The following is a 9841-nucleotide window of genomic DNA, read 5'->3' on the forward strand; positions in this document are numbered from 1 at the left end:
TTCTGCTAAAAAATACAAAATCCTCCACCAAAAAACTTTTCACCCAGCATATTCCGGTGTAACAAGTAGAACATTTAAATTTTAAATTTAATTTTTTTAACATTGTGATCTGATTGTAACTGATTTTAAAAAACGTTTTAAAAATTGTTTTTGTATCATATTTTGAATTTTCTCTCCCCACCTTTTTTTGGTCTGTTATGATTTATTTATTTTATTTATTTATTTATTACATTTCTATCCCACTCTTCCTCTAGGGATCCCAGAGTGGTGTACATGGTTATAGTTATCCCCATAACAACCCTGTGAAGTAGGTTAGGCTGAGAGATACATGACTGGCCCAGAGTCACCCAATGGGTTTCATGGCTGAATAGGGATTTGAACTCAGCTCTCCGTGGTCTTAGTCCAACACTCTACATTAAAACACCGAGATAAAAACACACATTAAATGTGTGGTGTAGTGGTTAGTGTTGTAAGCCGCCCAGAGAACAATTTGTTATGGGGCAGCTAACAAATAAAGTTTGTTTGTTTCTTTATTTTATTATGTTCAGCCAATATAAATGGCAGGATTGTGTATGCAAAATTTGTTATCTGTAGGTAATTGGGAAGTATGACTTTATTTCGTATAAACAAATCCACAAATTCTTCAAAATATATAACAGTTATCTACAAATTAATCTGTTGTATCCCTAACTCTCTGTGAGGGGGAACATTCAAACTCTTACCTGCAATATAGAATGGTGCAGCACAGTAATAAATACCTACAGTGATGGAAGGGATAGGACCTTTCCAGCCTTGAGAACGTAAACTTGTTGGATCACTTAGTGTTTATGTGCAATTTACATTTATGACTAGAGACTAGACATGATTCTTATCTGTAGGGATGGTTCAGAAATAATTTAATTATGATGCTATCAAGGAATGCACTTGCATGACCCTTTAGCGATTCTGACCTAGAATGGAATTCCATCTAATCTGGTTCTGCTCATTGGGCTTGTAGACTGGAATACCTTCAAGATCCACCTCCGGCCTCCGCTACAGATTGTTTACGACTGCCTTGGGGGACACTCCCAGTCTCCCGAGAACATTTTAAAGAGAGGAGTTTTTAAAAAGTGAGAAAAACTGGCTCAGAAAACAGAATGTTCCAATCAGATTGGGAAACTGAATATCACTTCTGGCTTCACAACAACCAGACTTCAGTGCCTTGAATGTCTGCAGGTGCTCTCTGCTGGGAAGCATCCCTGTCTTGCTATCCAGCTACAGGAAGGAAGGACTTTTGAGGCCCAAGCAAGCAAATTCAGACTACAGGTCTATACATGGATCTTAGTCATACTCACTAAATGGAGCATCCATGACTGGAGGCAGTATACCTCTCAATACCAAAAGCTGGAAACAAATGATGGGCGCGCTGCTGGTCTCACCTAGCAAGGCAGATCTCAAGATCTCCCAACAGGGTTGCCAGTTCCCAGTCTAGCACTGTTCACATGTTATGTTCACATGTTCTGTGCAGTGTACATGCTATGTGCAGGTCTGTACACAGGTACAGTGATTCACACATTATGCTGAACACAGGCAGAGCTGTACACTTCCTCATTGTACCATGCATTTGGGGGATCTGCACCCAGGTCCACTTTTAAAATAAACTCAAGTGGTCATGCACACAGAAACATGTACAAGAGTGCAGACATCTTTAAACTGAGCAGAAGGTTCCGAGTTCCCTCCCTGGCAGCATCTCCAAGATAGGGCTGAAAGAGACTCCTGCCAGCAACCTTGGAGAAGCTGCTGCCAGTCTGTGTAGACAATACTGAGCTAGATGGACCAATGGTCTGACTCTGTATATGGCAGCTTCCTATGTTCACTTCTACAACATAATGGCCTAGTTTCATTCGAACTGAGGGTTGATGTGAGATGCCAACATGAGCATGATTGTGTGAACCCATGCCAAGGCGGTTTATGGCCCGTGATGAATCTGAGATTCCTACTTTGGCATGGGTTCACACCATCACACTAATATTGGTAACCCACATTCAATCTATATTTGAACAACTGCGGCAAGGAGGCCAGTGTCTGAATAGGACTGAGTTTTAAAGCAACAGTAGTTCCAGAGCAGTGAGAGATGATATGGGAACTATATCTCCCATTTCTTTACTGTGGTAATCCATTCTACACCTGCTGAGAAAGAGGCATCTTGTAAAGTGGCGATATGTTTAGGAGGGGAAGAACAACTGTCCCTATCCAATCCCTGCCCAGCATACCTCCAGTGGCTGTTGCTGATGTCACCTTGTGATTCTTTTTTTGGTTGTGAGCCTTTTGGGGACAGGGGACTATTTCAGGGGGAGAGTGAAGAGCAAGTTGTCATTCAGCTGGCAGGCTCCCCCCCTCTCTCAAGGACACATGCTCCCCCTTGTTCAATTACAGTAACACCCCTGGGTAGGAGAGGTCATTCTTGAACAGTCGCTGACATACCACTCAGCAGCAGAGTTGCTCATAGACAGCTGCGTGACGGAAGGTCCATTATTTCCAGTGGGTGTGGCATTGCGCAACAACATCTGCGCAACTTTAAGATGAAGTGGAACAGCCCTGCAGCAGCATGGGCAGTGCTCTCACTGCCTGCGTTTTACTGTGCAGTTTGTCAGTGCGGGTCTTTCTTGTGGAGCTGTTAGTGCAGTGGGGGCTGTCTCTGAGTGATGAAATAAGTCTTACAGTTCAACTAAAAGAAATGCCAGTCCCAGGCAAAAAGAAGTGGGCTATTCTGTAGCCGCCAGGAGTCTGCACCGACAATGGACTCTAAGACCTGGTTACAATGGACCTGGTTTACAATGGACTCTACGACCTGGTTCTAACTCTGTTACTTTTCACCAGGCCTGCTCAACTTAGGGCCCCCAGCTACTTTTGAACTACAACTCCCATAATCCTGAGCCACAGTGGCCAATAGCCAGGGATTATGGGAACTGTAGGCCAACATCTGCAGGAGGGCCGAAGCTGAGCAGCCCTGCTTTATACTGTCCGTTCACTGACATATGGGGAATCTGTAATTTAACAAGGGAGGGGGTCACACAGATGTCCCTGTGCCCCTGAGGGAGAGGGGGCCCTCGAGTTGAGTTACAGCTTGCTCTTTGCTCTCCCCATTTATCAAAAAATGATGGGGGGGGGGAGGGTGGCAAAGGCCCATCTTCACTTCACTTTTTGTCCCAAGGCCGACTCCAACCATGCCAGGTCCCTCAGGATAATACATGTTGGCCTTACAGGGCTGTTGCAAGGATTATTGGAATAGTGTCGGTGAATTCTGTTAAGTATATACATGCTAAATAGTAGTTGTTTCATCACGGATGTGAGCAGAAGCTTGTAGCAGTTGGTGTTGCATTTGTAATATTTATGTATTTTTAAAAAGAAATTGGAGGAAGGAATTGGGATGCTTTGTGGCTGTGGTGATCTGACAGCCCTCTAGCAAATGCAGTCCCCTGCTGCTAGAACAGCTGCTCAGACTGCGATCAATTTTAACAAGATTAGCTAAGATAAAAATACATCTTCTTCATGATCAGGTAAATCACACATCATATTAATGAATGTCTCCCATGCATATTGGAGACCTCCTAACATTTTGCCGATGAAAAGTGCTCTGCACTTGTTAACGCCTCTGTTCTCCTGCCCAAGATCACAACCCGGGACACACTCCATTACAGGTTGCTAAGGCCTCTATTCTACCTTCTGCATGCTGTATCCATTAACCCTGCAGTAGCTTGTCCTCCATGGAGTTAAATATATATCAGAGTAACGCTGGTTCTTTGAGTTGCTAGAAAACACCCTTGTCCTATAATATGTTCTCACCAGTTTAATACAAAACGCTGCAGTTGTAGTAAGTATTTAAATAGCTTATTTAGAGCTGTTGATCATATTGACGGTATAGTACACTTAAAAATAGTACCAAGAGAGCATTCTAGTATTATACGACGACTACGACAAATATTTACATGCCATTTTTCAACAAAAGTTCCCAAAGAGGTTTATATAGATACAAGCCGAACCCGCACAGAGCATCTTTATGCTAGTACTAGTGCACTCAGCCTTCCCACCCCATCACTTGGCCTTCTCCACTCAAGAGACTTGGTGGGGTGATGGAAGGACCCCTCACACTCATCCTCCCCCATCGCTTGGCCTCCCCCCTGGAGACTTTGCTCGGCTTTCCTCCCTTGCCGCTCGGCCTTTCCTCACCCAACCCCGCCTGCTGCTCAGCTTTTGCTCTATGCCCATTAAGTCCCCTGTCCCACCTACCCGCCATCTTAAGCCACCCCCATGGCCGTGGAGAGGACGGCAACAATGGGGTGCTGGAGGCAGAGATAGCAGTGAATGCTCCTGCCATTGGCCCACTAGGTTGTATGTGAAAACCCCACCCCCACATTTTCATTGGTCGCAGCTGCAGCAGGGGTGGGGCTTGCCACGAATGACCTTAGTGTATTATATTATATATCGATAAATAAAATGGCTCCGTGTCCCCAATGGGCTCACAATCTATAAAACATTAGACACCAGCAGCAGCCACAGGAGGGATGCTGTGCTGCGGTTGGAAAGGGCCAGTTGCTCTCCTGCTGCTCAGTAAAGAGAACCACCATTTTAAAAAAATGCTTCTTTGCTCAGTTAGCTGAGGAAAGAATGAGGAAAGGTCTTTCTTTCTATAGTGAAAAAAAAGGTCAGTATTGTTACTGGCAAAGCTGGATTTCAATATCACTGTCGAATGTCTCAGTAGAATTTCACGTTATACTTAAATATGGGTTTGAGGGGAAACTTTACAAGGTCTAATGCGTATTTACCTCTTTCATTTCTACCTTGTATTTTAATGGTTGCAGATCTTGTACCTCTATTCTACATGCAGGACAGGAAAAATATATATCAAATAAATTGTTATTTTTAATACAATAGTTTAAAACACACACACACACAAACACACACACACACACACACACACGAGAACAGCCATTGGTGTGAGGCATAGTGGGCCAGAACATTCCTTACATGTTGCCACAGTATTTGAATAATTGGAGTAGCCTGCAGTAGGTAAAGACCAAGAAGAAACTTTAAGTTTAAGTTCTTGCATGTTAATTAGCAGTACAAGAAAAACTAGAAATTCAGCAAATCCATGCCACAGGAGTGCCTTGTTCCTGTATTCAAATCCAATGTGACAAATAGTCCGTGGCTGACAGAACAAAGACCTGATACCTAAAATACGTTCAGTAATTGTAGCAAGGTCCATCTAATAGCGCAGCAGGGAAATGGCTTGACTACCAAGCCAGAGGTTGTCGGTTCGAATTCCCGCTGGTATGTTTCCCAGACTATGGGAAACACCTATATCGGGCAGCAGCGATATAGGAAGATGCTGAAAGGCATCATCTCATACTGCATGGGAGGAGGCCATGGTAAATCCCTCCTGTATTTTACCAAAGAAAACCACAGGGCTCTTTGGTCGCCAGGACTTGACACCAACTCAATGGCACACTTTACTTTAATTGTAGCAAACTTGCCCTTCTGAAGAAAGATTAGGAAGTTCAGCAATTCACAAAGTTTAAGGGGTCCAATTACTAAGCTAATGAAGTGCTTTGTTTTTCGGAATGTCTCCAACGGACAATTGCAAAATAAATCTTTCTTCCAGCCATTTTCCACCAATGGTGCAAATTAGATACCATAATTTCTTATTCTTGTTCAGTGTTTGATATTTCTGTACCTGGGATAAGTCATTCTTGTACTGAATGTTCAAAATAGCTGGTCCCACTGTTGCACTCTTGGAATTTTATTTATTTATTTATTTATTTATTTATTTGATTCCTATACCACCCTTCCAAAAATGACTTAGGGCAGTTTACACAGAGAAATAACAAACAAATAAGATGGATCCCTGTCCCCAAAGGGCTCACAATCTAAATAGAAACATAAGACAGACACCAGCAACAGTCACTGGAAGTACTGTGCTGGGGGAGGATAGTGCCAGTTACTCTCCCCCTGCTAAATAAAGAAAATCACCACGTTAAAAGGTGAATCACCACCACCACCACCACCACCACCACAAAAAGAAAAAGAAAAAAAAGACACATAAGTGTCTTAACTTCTGGCTCAAAGTGAGTGAAGAGTCCAGATTTAAATCCATGAAAACACCAAGTAAATTGGGTCCAAACCAGCTGTTCTAGGGCTTTGTTTGGTACACGGGCATCAAGCTGACTTATTTGGAGCCCAGGGGTCACTGTTTGGCCATTGTTGTACCTGGATGCCATTGTCAACAATACAACTTTCCTTGCTTTCACAACAGGGGTGCTCTTGGGACTTCAGAACCCTGTGGGGGTGGGGTGGCGGCAGCTCCAGATGGTTCGTGGGGGTGCTCCACACCATCTGCCATTCTCTTGCAGCCCACTCGCCACTCCTGCAGGCCTGTTGTGCAGTGGGGGGGGGGTTGGTGCTGAGAGCCAAGTGGGCCTGGATGGCAGCAGCTCAGGCACTGGGCCTGGCCAGGCCTGGCTGGCTGCTCGCATCACTCATGCCTGCGCACGGTGACCCACAAGCGTCGCAAGCGCTTGACGACAGCGATTTGCGACACCTGCGCCTGTGCAGTGCAACTCACAAGTGTGGCAAATACGTGATGTCATGTGCTTACAATGCTTGTGAGTCGCACTGCGCAGGCATGAGCATCGCAAATACATGATATCACATGCCTGTGACACTTGTGAATCACACTGCAAGTGCATGAGTGTTGCGAGTGGCCAACCAGGCCTGACTGGGCCCAGCGGCTTAGCCGCCACCATGCAGTTCAAGGGTGGTGGTTTGAGGAGTGGTGGTGGTGGGCCTTCCAGGGAGACCGTGTGTGTGTGTGTGTGTGTGTGTGTAGCTCATGGGGGTGGTGCTTCCAAAGCACCATAGGTCCAAAAATGCCCATTTGTGCCACTGTTTCTCAATACCATAGCTCTCAACAAATGCAGAGCATCACCTGAGAGGAAACCGGAAATGCGAATGAATGGGCAGTCTACAATCCACTAGAGTGGCTCCTTTGCTGCCCTGTGAACATAGACATCAAGGCTAGACTGACTTCCCTCAACAGCTGTAGCATATGAAATGGCAGGCTGTATACTGCAACTGGTATTCAGAGGCATCCTGCCTCTGAGGCTGGAGGTGGCCTGTAGCCCTCAGACTAGTAGCCGTAAGCCATTGACAGACCTCTCCTCCATGAAGTTATCCAAACCCCTCTTAAAGCCATCCAAAATAGTAGCCACCACCACATCTTGGGGCAGAGAATCCCACAAGTTGATTATGGGTTGTATGAAAAAGTACTTCCATTGGCTGGACCTAAATTTCTTGGCAATCAATTTCATGAGATGACCCCTGGTTCTAGTGTTATGTGTGTGAGAGAGCAATTTCTCTCTATCCACAGTGATGTACCAGGGACACCAATGAAAAAACAGGGATAGTTGTAATGTATGGTTTTGTCTGTCCACTCTGTGTCCACTGGGGCTGATCCCACAAAAGTTGGGGTGGGTTTATTCTCTGTTGCTCCAGAGGGCAAGATTAGAATCAAGGGGTTCAAATTACAAAGCAGCAGAGTCAGGCTCCTTAATAGGAGGGATTTTCTAACTGTAAGAGCTGTTCAACAGGAGCTGGCATGGTGGTGTTGCACTCTCCTTGGGATAGGGCCACAGCTCAGTGGAAGAGCATCTGCGTTGTATGCAGAAGGTCCCAGGTACAGTCCCCAGCAGCATCACCAGGTAGGGCTGGTAAAGACTCCTGCCTGAAACATTGCTGCCAGTCAGAGTTGACAATACTGAACTAGATGGACCAAGAGTCTGATTCAGTATTAGGCAGCTCCCTACGTACCTTTGCTAGAGGGATGCTGCACCAGATTTCTGCACTGAGTAGCGATATGGACTAGCAGACCTCCAAAGCCTCTCCTAACTCGAAAACTCTATGATTCTATTCAGTAGCGGATCCAGTCCACTAGTGGTCTGTGTCCAGTGCCGGAGGGAATGTCCAATGGAGGGAAGTCCATTGCCGGCCCTGCTTACCCCGCCCCCAATGTCTGACTTCAGATGCAGGGGGTGTGGTCTGGATCCCGAACGGAGCCGTGCGAGGACCAGGCCGGCGATGCGTTCATAGCATCTTCCCTGCCTTAAAGGCAGAGGAGAGCCACTTCTGGCCATGCTGCGAATACAGCAATGGCCATCCAACTCCCAAATGGAGCCGCTTAAAGGCAAGGAAGAGCCATTCCTGGCTGCGCCGCGAACGCAGTGCCGGCCATTTAACACCCAAACGGGGCCGTGCAGCCCCCACTCAGGAGCTAAACCAGCACCACCCGCGCCTGATGTCAGATGCAGGGGGCATGTCTGGGGCCGCACCCGTGGCCCCTGATTGGCAGCAGCCCGGGTTCTTTGAACCCGTTCGCCCAATTTTGGCTCCGCCCCAATTCTATTCACCAGCATTTCTCCTTCTGGCAGGGTCTTCTTGATAGTGTAGAGAACTCTGCTTCGCACTTTCTACCACTGCTCTACTTTCTGGCAAGTCTCAGAATGAGGCTAATCGTATGACAACTTTGCGCATATATTTTCTTTTTAAAATGTATACCCCACCTTTCTTGCCAAGTAGCCTGAAGAGGCTTATGTTGCAACACAGAAATGTGAAAATGTACCCCCGCTGACTGGTTCAAGAGGCACCTTTCAAAGTGGTGATTCTCATTGGGGCCTTTTACACAACTGGGCGAGTGGAGGGGGTCGGGGGTCAGGAAGGGGGAAGGCTGGTCCAACTCACCTCCCCCCACGCCCCAGTCGGCTGCAGCAATGTTGCTGGGAGCAACATTGCACTGTGTGACTTGTAGGATTCCCCCACAGAGACGGGCACTCTAGGTGCCAGTTTCTGTGTCCGCTGGGGCTGAACGCAATCCCTGCGAACCCACGAAGGGTTAAGGTCTGCTTGAGATTTTAAACCTGGTAAAAGCCATGTTAAGAAGCTGCGCTGTGTGATGCTTCCCCAACAGGATCAGGCTCGATCCCCCCAGTTCTCCTGTGCATCCTAACCCAGGCTGGGCTTCCCTATCAACTGGCCAGCCCCAGCACGGAATCCCTCCACTAGCTGTTTCTGGTGTCTACCTTTTGTTTCTTTTTCGTGTCCCCTTCCTTGGGGACAGGGAACCATTTTCTCCTTATTATTCTTTTTTCTATGTAAACTGCTTTGAGAACATTTTTGGTTCAAAAGTGTAATATAAAGAACAATAATAAAACAGTCATAATAAAACAATAAAACTTCATTAAACAACCTGGTTGCAAAAGCAAAGCAAACCCAAACAAAAAGCAAAACCCACCACCCAAAATATTACAAATGTGTGACTTCACGGTGATTTTACAGCATCGTATCAGATTATACAGCATGTCCCCAGAATTTTGGGTAAGAAGGCTTCTTTTTGAAGAGCTATAGTTGATATAATGGAGTTTGAAACATAAGAACACAACAGTTGTTGATAATGAGAGTATCACAATAGGCAATGCCAGGGACTAGAAGTTTGAGATTCCCTGTGAAAGAAGATTGCAAGTAAAATATAATTCGTTATCTGAATAATAGATGCTTCAGAAATGAAATTGCCAAAGGACATCTTAGCTCTTTGCTCAGTTCAGTAAGTTTCTGCCATAAAAGCTGTGTAAAGGGAGCGTAAGAAAGGAGTGCATTAAAATCTATTTTTCCCTTACCATCCTCAAGAATTTGTCGGAGTCTGGCCCACTTCCTTCCCAAATCATCATGGGTGTAATAAATGCAAACCATACAGTATGTCATTGTGATCTTCTAATTTCTTTAAAAACTTTATTTCATCAGAATGTGAGTCCTC

At 45.6% G+C, this 9841-nt stretch overlaps 1 pseudogene; it reads right to left on the minus strand.

Moving 5' to 3' along the window:
* Positions 1-6257, minus strand: part of LOC128331366 (peroxisome biogenesis factor 2-like) — a 78262-nt pseudogene extending 72005 nt beyond the window's left edge.
* Positions 6258-9841: the final 3584 nt, after the last annotated feature.

The sequence above is a fragment of the Hemicordylus capensis genome, chromosome 6 (genome assembly GCF_027244095.1).
Source record: "Hemicordylus capensis ecotype Gifberg chromosome 6, rHemCap1.1.pri, whole genome shotgun sequence".
NCBI lineage: Eukaryota > Metazoa > Chordata > Lepidosauria > Squamata > Cordylidae > Hemicordylus > Hemicordylus capensis.